The 10,447-nt window shown below is 43.4% G+C and overlaps 1 long non-coding RNA gene across 1 annotated transcript; it reads left to right on the forward strand.

The window, feature by feature from the left end:
* Window positions 1-268: 268 nt before the first annotated feature.
* On the forward strand, window positions 269-10,428 carry LOC135987909 (uncharacterized). Its single transcript, XR_010606092.1, has 3 exons — window positions 269-681; window positions 2,375-2,416; window positions 10,022-10,428. It is a non-coding gene; the product is annotated as an uncharacterized LOC135987909 (long non-coding RNA).
* Window positions 10,429-10,447: the final 19 nt, after the last annotated feature.

Here is a 10,447-nt window from a genome sequence, read left to right on the forward strand (position 1 = left end):
TGACGTCCTAACATGTTATTGAGCACCTGCACAGGACTCATCCCTGGGTACAGCTGGGGCTCCCACCCAGTAGCTAAGCAAGGAGAAGGGGCAATTGGGAAGCTTTCCTTGGAGTCAAGATCCAACTTAAAGAAGGCAACACATAATGATGGAGCTTGTCTAAAGAATCAGGTAGCCATGGGGACCTATCGAATGTAACTGGGGAAGTGTTTTGGGTTTAGAGGCTCTTGGGTGAAGGGGACACACACACAACACTGAGATAAACCAGAGCAAGAAAGCTGTAGTGCTACATATTTATTTCTCAGTATCTCTCTCTGAACAGAGTAAACGATTCTTTAACCTCACATTTAGGAAAATAATCAGCTTTGCTTTTACTCTAGGTCTTCTCTGACGCTGAGTGATTCCACGGTGGCAGAGCAGCATACTCAATTCACGGGGACACAGCGGTTTTATTCTCCATCTTCCTGACATCTCACCCAGTTTAGATGTTCCTCAGTACTTGTAGATCATCTCCACAAAGATGAAAGGACTGGTAATTAAAGATGCTTCTTGGGGAGTCCCTCAGCCAGATCAGAACTTCCTTGGCATGCGGTGGGACATCAGGAAACAGCCTGGACCTTGGGAGTCTTCCAAAAGTTGGAGAAAAGGTCTTCTGCTCACCTCATGCATGGGATAGATAAGGTGTGTACTCATCAAAGCATGCTGAGTTTTTGAAAGCTTGGCCACTTCTGTGACTCCTATTGCACCGATCAGGAAAAGGGCTCCCTGCAGATGGGGTAGCTGATGGAGAATTGCTTCACCGACTTGTCCATTTTTTGGGAAAAGGGGACTGATCCAGTAGCTTTACATATCACTTACACACCAGGCTGGTCCAGCAGAGGGGGCTTTTACACAGAGGAGAGGCAGGTTTTGTGTGCAGTTCCTGACACGAAGGTGCAAGCGTTTCTGCAGCGGGAAACAGCTGTGCAACCAGAATTCGCCCACAGCACTTAGTGTGGAAACACACTGATGGGCTTATTAGATTAAACTTGTGATGCAGGAGACATTTGGCATTTCTTTTTTGTGCCTGGACCAGTCATCTCAAGATGACTGATATGGTATTGTTATGTCTGGTAATAAAATATTTCCCTGTTGTCACTCCGCCTTCCCAATCACAGGATGTTTCGATAACTGCTATTAAAATATGCTCATACTGAGATGTAGCAGCAGTGATATGATCTTGGAGGAAGTGAAAATGTAAAATCCTAAAAGGTTTTAGAATTACATTTATGCAGCACCTAGAACTGACCCTCTATAACATAGAATAAGCTTGATTTACTGCTCTGTCTTGTTTCATTTTTAAGTTAGTTACCTGCACACAGAAAATTAAAACTCCTTGAAATGAAAATTGGTCATTTCTGCAAGCAGGACCTCAGTGGATAAGAGAAGTTTATGACCTTGATTTTGATCCTTAAGCCCCACTCCTTGCAACCCTCCCTACTGGGGATACATTGCCTTCTTCGGATTTCGTTTATACATCCCAAAATCAGGTGTCAGACCTGCAAACAGCTGTACATATGCTCTACAGCAGCTCCTGGCTCCTCCTCTAGTCAGGCAGTGTCTGTGCAGAGCCATGACTAAGCTCTTCCTGAGGCATGACTGGCCTTTAGAAATTCACCCATTGATTAATAATAATAATAATAATAATAATAATAATAATAATAATAATAATAATAATAAATAATAATAAAAGTTGGTTATTTTATAATTTCGTGCAGAGACAGGTCTCAGTTACGACCAAAACATTAATATCTTTTCAGGTATTCCCAGCATGGTCTGGTATAGATCTTTTTAGATGTGGAGTATGAAACAATAGATCAGCTGAGGTGGCTTCTGCTGTGGAGCAACCGCGGTATTGAAATCCAGATGTGACTCACACTGGCTTTGTATGTCCTGTGCACGTATACTTTAATGTTCTGCTGCTTGCAAGCCATTCACCTTCTAAGATTTCTACATGCTGCTGCATATACAGCACTAAGCATTCTGGGCAGACTCACCTTAGCATCTTAACTATGTTAATATTTTTGTACTTGCTGGGGATTTTTTTGTTTTGTTTTGTTTCTCTTTTGTTTGTTCATTTTTGGTTTTCTTGCTATAAATGCAGCCTTTTCATTTGAACTGGTTTGCAACTTGCACATTTCTTGGCACTGCCTCCTCAAATGGAGTATTGTCAACATGCAACAAGTAGAAAGTATGATTTAACAGACAAGTGTGAAGAAAAATGCACAGCCACGAAGAATAACACGTTAGTACAGCATAGTTTGTTCAAGTAATCCAAATCTGACAGTGATCCAGCTTCTTTTTTCTGACTCAGTTTTTTTTTCTTCCTATTCAGGCATGTCCAACCAGTAGCAAAACTCCAAAACTTCCTGTGCAAGTAAGTAAACAAGCTTTGCTTATTAAACATGTTATTTTAATATAGCAAGTTTTCAGTGATGCATAAAGACCATGCATTTTAATTTAACATTGGAACCTATTCTTCAGGTGTAGTCCTGCACTATCTAAGTTGTGGTAGTTGGTTTAACACTTTGTCTCCAAGCTGAACCTGAGTAGGAAGACACAAGATAGTCCATTATGTAAAAAAAAAAACAAAACAAAACCAAACCCACCTAATCTTATACCTAGCACAGAATATATTTACACTTGCTATTGAAAATCCATATAAATTCTACCACCCTCACTGGCCTAGGGTGACTACTGGATAAATACGTGTTACTTTTTAGAGAGTTACTGTTTTTCTGCTATAATTTGTTATTGATTTCATATATGACACACAGTTTGTTTATGATTTTAATACTGTTTTGCCTAGTAACTGCTTGAGGGTTTCTTTTGACCATTTCTGAAAGTACACTTTCTTGGTTATATCCGATCCTCTGGAATAAAACCCATCTGTTCATTTTTAGAAAGTGAACTTTTGTAACTTTATTACCGAGCATATAACTTGGTAATCGTGAGTTTTATGTTTCTTAGCAAATGCTTTGTATAGCTCTAACTTGGAAAAAAAAATGCCAGGAAAACACATTGAGGGCTGCAATAAAAATCATAGAAGCAGTACAGGGCTGAAAGGCAATCCAATAGATTGCCTGGTTCTTTCTGTTCCAGTGTAAGGCAAATTACCTTTATAATAATATTGTAGTCTGTTATCATATTATATCTTCCTAATGTGTTCTTCAGTACTTCCAGTGATGGAAACACCACACAACCTTGCCTTACAATCCACTGCAGAACTTCTCTTACATCTTAATGCTACCCTGTGTCTAACCTTGAAAGACTGTGCTATAAATCCTTCACTCATTCCATGGATGTTTTGAAATATAATACATGAGCCTGAAAAGGTCAAACCATCTCTCTGTTTCAGAACAAAACCTTGTAAATGACCATCCTCAAAACAGCAGTTTTGCAAAACCAGCATCACTGAAAGTGTCAGGGCATTCTGTTTTAAGAAAATCTGGGACTATGACCAAGAAACATGATTTAGTTTTAGCAAATGACAATATGACTGTGAGTAGTGAAAAAAGTCCCCAAAAGAAAAGCCTTTGTACATCCTGTGAAATGGAAAATAGCATCACCACTTGCATATATGTGCATGTGTATGTTTGAAAACAGGATTAGTTTCTTATTCATCTCCAGAGAGGGAACAGCTCTGTGGTTTGCAAGGTTCCGAAGAAGCTCCACGAGTGATATTTCTCAAAGTTTTAAAATGACTCAAGAGCACGGAACAAGATATTCCACCGTGTTCAATCATTTCGACTGAAAGCCACTGTAATATTTTAAAAGCTATCACTGCCTCTGCAAAAATTCCACCTATCCCCAGGATGTCTTTATAAAGAATTAAGGTAGAGGAAGGAGACCACTAGGAAAAAAAAGATCAAATCTCAGCTGATACATAAATAACTATAGCAACTAAAAGCAACTAAATAAATAGTTGCTATCTGTAACTTAGGAATAGCAGCAAACCACTGATTCCTGTTTGTTCTTCGTCACACTGAATAGTTGCTGTGTTTGGCTAAATAGGAGTAACTTTTGCCAAGATTTTCTATAAGCTGGTTTTGTGGCTTGATACTTCAAAGGAAAAAATTATATTGCAGTGAATTAACAGAAGAGCTCAGCCTGTGTTATGGCTCGGTACACTGACAGGGTGGAAATATGCTCAAAGCATACCTGCTATATGACTATCAGAATAGCCTAACAGCAAAATTTGACATAAAAACTGATAGCCTACAGCGAGGAACTAACTTAGGACTTGGCTGTCTCACGGCAAAGCCCAAGTGGCCCCGCGGCTCAGGTGAGGCTTGCAAATGCTGATTCAGCACAGAGGTTGGCTGTCCAGGGAGCACCTTCAGCATCTCAGGGGCTTCTGGGCACAGCGTGACCAGGGCCAGAAGGACCCTACTGACCACAGCTCCACCAGCCTGGCACCGAGAGCACAGAAACCGGAGGAGGACGAACCTCAGCTGCCAAACACTTGCTCAGAGCCTGGCTGAGCTGGTGCAGCCCTGCTGTGTATCATCACTGCGGCTGTTCTGCCTGGCTGGATTAAAACCCAGGACGAGCCCTTGTTACCACTGTCCTAGATTACTCACTAAGCTCCTACACCAGTGTGCTGTAATATGCTAGGGGTATTAGCAAGTTAGTAGATAGGCCTAGGAGCCAGATCTCCTCCTCTTCCTCACTCTGTTTTCTGGATTAAAAATAGAAGGATGAGCAATGCTGGTTTATTCCTGCAGAAGGGTTTTGGAGCATGGACAAACAAACCACATCTAATTTGCTGTGTCTTACACACAGATATTGTAGTTAATGCTGCAAATTTAACTCTAGTATGCTTTTTGATCTTGCTCCATTTGCAAAATCTTTACAGTCTTAACAGTTACTGAGTGATGTCTTAGAATAAGGTTTCTTTCCTCATTTTTTAGCACTGCCATTGTAAGCTATTTTTTGGTTCAATAATATAGTGCCTTTTTATTTTTTTTTTAATATAACTGCTGAAATTCCATGTGGTAGTCAAGCTATTAGGAAAGACATATTTGCTTCAGTATACTTTATGTCAGATTCCCAGAAAATAAATAACCGCCTCATAAGAAAGAAAAATAGTGGTTTCTATTCCCAAACAAGAGTCTTTCTTGTTGAAACCTCTGAGCATCCACTTCACTTTGAGTGTTTGTTCACTCTTCCTTTGATCACTTCATTAAAGATGGAGAGATGATTGATTTGCTTTACTTTGTTCTAGCCTTAACAATTTCGCAAGCCGTGCAATACAGACTCCTCAGAAAGGAGAAAAAGGAAAATGAGAAGGAAGGAAAATTCTGAAAGGTCTCTTGGCACTGTGAGTTGAAACAAAGAAATTTGATTATGGCAGTTCTTCTAGTGGCAAATCATAGAGCTGCAAAAACTAAGTGTTTAACCTCTCAGGAGGTTGGTCTCTAGCTGATGTATTGCCACGCGCATTGAGCTGTCCTAACAGGAACACATGCCATTCATGCTACTCTGCAGACACCTTACCTGGTGTGTACCCGTCCTTTCTGGAGAGGGAAGGATCAAAGATCGCTTCCTTAATTCAGAAAAAAATTACTTGTGCCTGCTGAAATTCCTTACATCATTGCACAACAACTTGCCTCTGCGAATAGCACTGTATATGGGCTCTTCCTAAACTGAGGGAAATGAATACCTCTTTTCATTTCCTTCCTTCCTTCCGTCCTTCCGTCCTTCTTTCTTTCCTTCCGTCCTTCCTTCCTTCCATCCTTCCTTCCTTCTGTCCTTTCTTCTATTTTTCGTTAATCACTTTACAATCATATCAGAGTTTGTCTTCCTACGCTGTAACTCGAATTAAAATAAAAAGATAACATCCACTGACAATGCAGGTATTACAGCCACCTGCTTCCTTTCTCTCTTAGGCAGAATGAAAAAAACTTACAAACCCATTAGCTTAGAATAGACAAGTGCTGAAAAAAAGGATTGGCAAATAGCGCAATTTCACAGCATTTGAGTCAAGTTCCCGTATCACCTCTGCAGACCAATTTTTCCAAAGAGCTTCTCCTTCTCATCATTCTCAAACACATTCATGACTTCTAAAAAAGAAGAAAAAAAAAAAAAGAAAAAGAAAAAGAAAAGGAATAACCATCCCTCCTCCCTGGGAAGCCCTGCTAGCAATTTCCCACTGCTTCAGAAGGAGAAGGGAAGCAGACAGGAGAGGTGCGGTGTGGAAGGGATGTGAAGTACTGTGTAGCAATTTGTGGTAGTTGATCCCATGCTGTGAGATGAACTCATGCTCACTTGAACGCCCAGTTCTAGCTAGAGCCTCTGTTTGTTCTTCATGCCACCCTTCTCCACATTTATTCCAGCCTCATGCATCTGTCTTGACCCTGTGTGAACGGGGTTACACCCTTGGAGGATGAGCCCTACTTCTGGCCTTATCATCTTCTAAGGGCAGGTCTGTCCCCTTGGGCTGCTGGCTTTCTGGGTAGCTCCTTCAAAGACAAAGTTTCATGAGATATTAGTAACAGCAGTATGTAATATTAATCTATGCAATATAAAGAAGTTTTGCTTGAAAAAAGCCTGGTCCCTAGTGAATGGGAAGAAAATGGTCTAGGAATCTTTTTGCCTCAATGTAATTTCCTGAATCTTAAGGGGATGCTGTCATCTTTGCCAATTTGTATTGAGTAGTTCCCTACTGGCTTCTTGGCTGGCCTATATTATTTATGCAGCATGAGGTAAAAAATTGTCAGTCTTTCTTTCTTTCTTCTGGCTTAGCAGCTGGCTATAGGGATCAAGTCTATTGCTTTGGTGCTGTTAGCTGGTTGCAGTGACTTGCTAAACTACAAGCTTATGTAAGCACCTCCTACCCTGTCATGCACTCCTCCAAATCACATAAACACCACATTTAATGTAAAGAAACCCCTAGGGCTACCCATACTTGTTTGTACTTTGTCGGTGTTGAGGACTAACCCAAAAGCAGAAGTGATGACTGGGACCTGAAGTGTCATTTCGTGCGTCAGATGAGAGAAGAGAACCACTGGGCTGACCCATCTACCATATATGTGCAATCTGGTCTGCTTGCCTGGGGCAATGGGCGGGGGGAGTGAGAGGGGAGCGAGGATGAAAGGGACGACAGGTGGGAGCAGGGATGTGCACCTGAAACACACAGTCTTAGTAGGAGTCATAACAGGACCCAAGTGTGACACACCAACGTATCAGCTGAGGATGTTTCCACCATGCTGTCAGCTCCAAGCTGATACAAGCTTCCCTGGCTTGCGGTTCTGCTTCTGGTGCTCTGAACACTGCCAAAGAGATTGTAGAGACATGATCATCTGGTTTCATCCATCCCCTTACATACGATCAGCCAACACTTGTGTCCATGTCCTACTGCCCCTATCGTTAGGGGGGAAGGATGCTGGTGGGGTGCACTAGAGATACTTCCCACCACCAAAGCCCTGCTGGGTGATCCAGCCTCCCAGAGGCACTGGCTGGAAGAGATTTCTGGTACACCAGCCTGTCTTTGCCTGCTAAAGGCAATGCAGGGCTGCAAGATGTGAGCAAGCAGGAGTAGAGCAGGAGTACAGCTGTGGGGCAGGGATTTCTCAGAAGCACGGGAGACACTGCCATCAGACCCCACTCCAATTGATTCATATCAGACTTGGTCAGAAAAGGTGTTACTCATCAATCAGACAAACCCTCAGGCTACTAATTGAAGAGAGAGTGAGCAGAGCAGGAATTCTTAATACCTTCTGCATGCACAGTCCTTCCCTTTTATATACAAAACATACATATGGGAGCAGGAATGTGCACTATGGTGATTTACACAGGAAAACCAGGTTCACCAGGCCATCAATTGAGCTGCTCCACTGCAAGCTCTCTCTGCTCTTCCAAATTTTAACTGTCCAGCAGGAGGCAGCTATTTAATGCCTGTAAAAGAATGGAACTGCAAAGTGCTCAGGGAAGCTGTGGGGCAAGCGGCACTGAGTCAGAACTTACTCAGTTCTCTTTCTGAGGACTTGTTGTGTTTAGTGCCTATCATCTTGTCCTGCTGCATAAGGATTTAGAGAGGAAAATCAGTTTATTTAACCCTTTTTTGCAGCAGAATTTCTGAGAACTCCATTGAGAAAAGTCTGCAGGCAGGAGGAGAAACATGGCTCTTTTTTTAATTTGAAGGCTGTAAATTTTCATTCAAGAGACTGATGTTTTACTAGCTGGTGAAGCAGGCTGATTAGCAAATTCAGGAGTTTTGCTTTCACTCGTGCAAAAGAAAAACAGGGCAGCTATCACTTTCCAGACCCACATTGCTTTTAGCAGCATCTCTGCACTCAAGTTTGTGTCCCACGGAGCATCCAAATTACTGTTGGCACGTATATTTTTTATTCACTCATTTGCTAGCTCCCACCTGATTTCAGCTCTCTTGTCTATTAAGCAGGAATTTTGGGGAATGGGAGACTTATTAGACAGCCTGAGAGGGTTGTCAAACAGGTATTTTTATCTCTAGAAGGTATGCAGCTTTTAGAAGTCAGGTACTTTCCCAGCCATTTTCTCTCCCGGCTTTTGCACGTTGCCTAACCGTAGGCTTTGCTTGCGGATCACTGAGTGCCATGCTGCGTGGTGGAAGCTTGTTCAGAATTACATCTCCTCCACACCTTCCTCTGTACAAGCTCATTATAACTGATGCTCCTGATGGGAACTTGCTTATTTTTTTTCCCCTCAAATTCTGTCCGGAATTACTCAAATAGGCTTATGTGTGAAGGAAGAAAAGGAATATATAAGAGAAAACACTCCTTCCTTCCTGCCATGTCCCCGCTGAGTATCTGTGAGTTTCCTCCCATCAGTGCTGACTCACTGCATGAATATCCCTTCACATACTTGAAAGTTCATACAAATGCGAACATCGGACAATCCCTTTCCAGCGCCTGAAGAAGTGCTGCTTCCTCCAGGCTGCAACTGAGCACCATGAGACAGAGTCTAAAGTGACACCAGGGCAGCCAAATTAAAGCCCTTCTGATACTGACTTCAGAGGCTCGTGCGCTGCCTTGCTCGGTCTCCTCTTGCAGGCAGCCTGTCCGAGCCATTAATTTCCCCCTGTTGTAGCAACCCTGGGCCTCCCAGCTCCTCTGAAATAACTACCTCGGGAGCCTGGCTGGAGCACGCACTTCCTCTCCTCCCAAGTTGCGATAGCAAAGCCTTAGGCACACTGTGATTTTAGGCTCAGCGCCCTCCGCTTTTAGCCGAGCGTTTAGGAATGAAATGTATTTCTAGGAAGGAAAAGTCCTGCTGCAGGAACTGAGGGCTGCTTTTCCAGCCCGCGGTGCTCCTCCCTGCCCCGGCTGCTGCTGCGGCTCCTCTGTGCTGAGGGACCCCGTGAGACGGGCTGTGCTTGCGGGAGATGGACGGTCCCTCGGTACGCATTGCCTCGGTGGTGAGAAGTGAGGCTTTTCCAGTGCCAAGGCAGGGATTTGTGCTGACCTGTGCTACTGGCGCGGGACGGGAGGCTGGCACTGAGGCTTCACCTTCACGCCGTGTGGTGAAAAGGAAGCTGATGCTGGTAAGGACATGGTGTTTCTCAGCTGGAAAGCATCTCAGAAAAAAGAGTCTTGGAGGCCGATTTCTTCCACACGCTTTGTGTCTGAAGTAAATGCCCTTGTCAACAGGTCTGTCACCCCACTTGCTGGCTTCTCACCCAGCCGTGTTCTCTTTCGGCAAGGAAATCCTGGCAGCTATTTGATGATTTCCCCCATGGGAATCAAGCTTGTCCCAAGCAGGAACAGAGATTGTTTTCCTTTCAGTCTTAAACAAAGATAATTTTTTCAAAGTTTCCTTTAAATCCTGGTGCCAAAGGAATAGGAAGAGGAGTTAGCACAAGAACAAAGCTAAGCTCCCCTTGAAGTTCAGGCCGAGAAAGTTGAAAACCTAGTAGCTTAGGGTCCAAAACTTGTGATGAAAGCTGTGAGGTATTTTTTCCTGAAATGGCAGATTCCAGGAAGTTTTAATACTGCTTTTACAGTTTCCAGGTCCAGCTGGCAGAAGGAAGTTATATACCCCCTTGTTCCCCAAAATACAATCTCTGGAGAGAAGGAACTTGAGGCAGGAGAGCAGCAGCCATGGCCCCTGTTTCCCCTCCTCTGTGGTGGGGCTCCTGCACGGGGTTGGCTTTGTGCATTCCTGCCTGGCACCTTCACCGGACCAGGAAACGTTTCGTCTTGCTGGGATGACAACAGAGCACTGGTAGAGCCACGAGATGATGGATACCTGCCTGGCCACGCTGTGCTGAAGGACAAGCACGACACAATTTCTCTTGTCCTGATATAATCTTTCTGGGTAAGTGGCAGCCCACATTTGGTGGGACATCAGAATGACTGATTCTGCTGGGGACTTTCTGCACAAGGTCATTGCAAGTCGTGGTCCCTTGACAGAGGAAACTAGAAAGGAG

This window comes from Caloenas nicobarica, chromosome 4, assembly GCF_036013445.1.
Source record: "Caloenas nicobarica isolate bCalNic1 chromosome 4, bCalNic1.hap1, whole genome shotgun sequence".
NCBI lineage: Eukaryota > Metazoa > Chordata > Aves > Columbiformes > Columbidae > Caloenas > Caloenas nicobarica.